General features: G+C 34.2%; 1 protein-coding gene across 1 annotated transcript in view; it reads left to right on the top strand.

Moving 5' to 3' along the window:
* Positions 1–1,988, top strand: part of DNAH14 (dynein, axonemal, heavy chain 14) — a 390,354-nt gene that overhangs the window by 12,299 nt on the left and 376,067 nt on the right. The gene's annotated exons all lie outside the window — the stretch shown is intronic.

Genomic DNA, 1,988 nt, shown 5'->3' with positions numbered 1-1,988 from the left:
TTTTTTTTGTTTGTATCATAATTTTGTTTCTTTTATGGGTACCTTTATATTTTCTAAAAATATTTTTAAACTTCTGTTATTTATCAACCTTAAGTGGTGTGTATTGACCTCTGTATCTGAAAGATAAGGAAACCAAAGCATGTATGCTTCCTGTATAGTTCCTCTCCCTCCCTTTTTCCTATATTGATTTTTTAAATACTTATATTACATCTCTATACTCATATTTAGATTTTTTTGCTCTCTAAATATAAGTATAGAAGTAAGGTTCTGTATTCATGAGTCCCATAGCTGTTTTGACTTAGTTCTATATTAAAATGAGCTTATTATTTCCTTTATTTCCAAGTTTTCTGCTTTCATCTATGTGTTGTTGGGATTTAGTATAGTGCACTTTTTACAGGAAGGGCTAATGGGTAATACCTTTTCTGAATTTTGCATGTTTTAAAATTTTCATCTTCATACCTACATGAAAACTTGGCTCTGTATAAAATTATTAAGCTATTCTTTTTTCCTGAGGAAATGTTTTGGCATTCGAATGTTGCTGTGAAGATGTGTAAGGTTAACTAGACGTTTTTTACTTGTCTGATAGAAAAAAAAGAGGAACTCTGATTTTTGTCCACTGATGAATAGTGAGATCGAACAACCTTTTTTATGTTTATTGGATGTTTGGTGATAATGATGAGAGCATAAATATATGAATTACTCCAAAGTCAAAGCAGAAGTTTGGGGTTAGCATATATTCTGTTGAAGGGGCTGGCAAACGATGGTCCATGGGCCACATCTGGCCTGCCACCTGTTTTTGTGTGGTCTACAAGCTAAGAATGGTTTTTACAAGTGAACATTTGTAACTAACTGGTGATAACACTAACTTTGAATTCCAGTTAGATGAGATGTTATCCCCACCCAAAGAATTCCTTTTTCCTCATTAATAGTTGTGTATTACAAAAATTATATCTTGGATTTCATGAATAATGCATTTGTGGAAATTTGTTTTCTCTTTTGTTCCATGAGTTCCTATGTAATGTACTCAATTTTACCTTTTGGCCCACAAAGCCTAAAATATTTATTCTTTGGCCCTTTTCAGAAAAAGTTTACAACTCCTGTGACACATTCAGAGTGGATTTCATTCAGGGCTTCTTTTGTACCCTTCCTTAGGGTCTGTTTCTTTGTCTTGTTTCAAAGTGTGGGCCCCAAGGTTGTATCTTTCAGATCTTGGCTGCAGTGAATGATCAATCCTTCTGTGGTCATTCTTGGTACTCTCTGGGTCATAACTGGACTTATTTCTGCACCCTGAGTCTCATCAATAGGTGGACTGTCCTACATTGATAATGTAGTTGTCAGCTTCATACCTAATGTGGTGGTTTCCAGCATTTGTATTCCAGTCTTGCCCCTGGCCTATTTCAGTCTTACTTGATTTGTCTGAAGCATATTCACTTGGCAGTTAAAGTTTTTTCTATCCTACATTGATTCTAGCTTTAAATTCTTTATTTACAGTAGACTTCCATGTAGTGCATCATCTTTGTTTGGAAACTTTCTGTATCTTGTTAGATTCCCTTCAGTAATTAGGAGACTCCCTTTTTCATATTTTAAAACCTACCTCCTTTTGTTCTGTTTTATTCTATCTGAAGAGTGCTGGTAGTATGTGCATGTGGCATTTTAGTGCTTAATGTATGGTGAAATTACTTCAACAGCTTCAGCTACCACTTCTATTGACTTTCCTAAGTTCTTTGTGATGATCTTCCCTGAGGAAGTAATGAGAATGATCTTAAAACTTATCATTACCTTTAGTATGGAATTTAATGTAAACTAAAACTGTTTATGCACATAAACCCATCAGTGTAAGAAAAGTTAGACAATATAGAGATTGTCCTGAGACAGATGACTAGTGAAGGGTCTGTAAATTATACTATATCCAAGAAACTCTTGAAGGTAATTGGGAGATTATATTAAGCCTAATGAGAAGTTGGGAACTACATATGCAGTTTTGGATA

This window comes from Galeopterus variegatus, unplaced genomic scaffold, assembly GCF_000696425.1.
Source record: "Galeopterus variegatus unplaced genomic scaffold, G_variegatus-3.0.2 Scaffold365, whole genome shotgun sequence".
NCBI classification, from domain to species: Eukaryota; Metazoa; Chordata; class Mammalia; order Dermoptera; family Cynocephalidae; genus Galeopterus; species Galeopterus variegatus.
The sequence above is the reverse complement of the archived record's forward strand: the minus strand, read 5'-3'. Positions and strand labels throughout refer to the sequence as shown.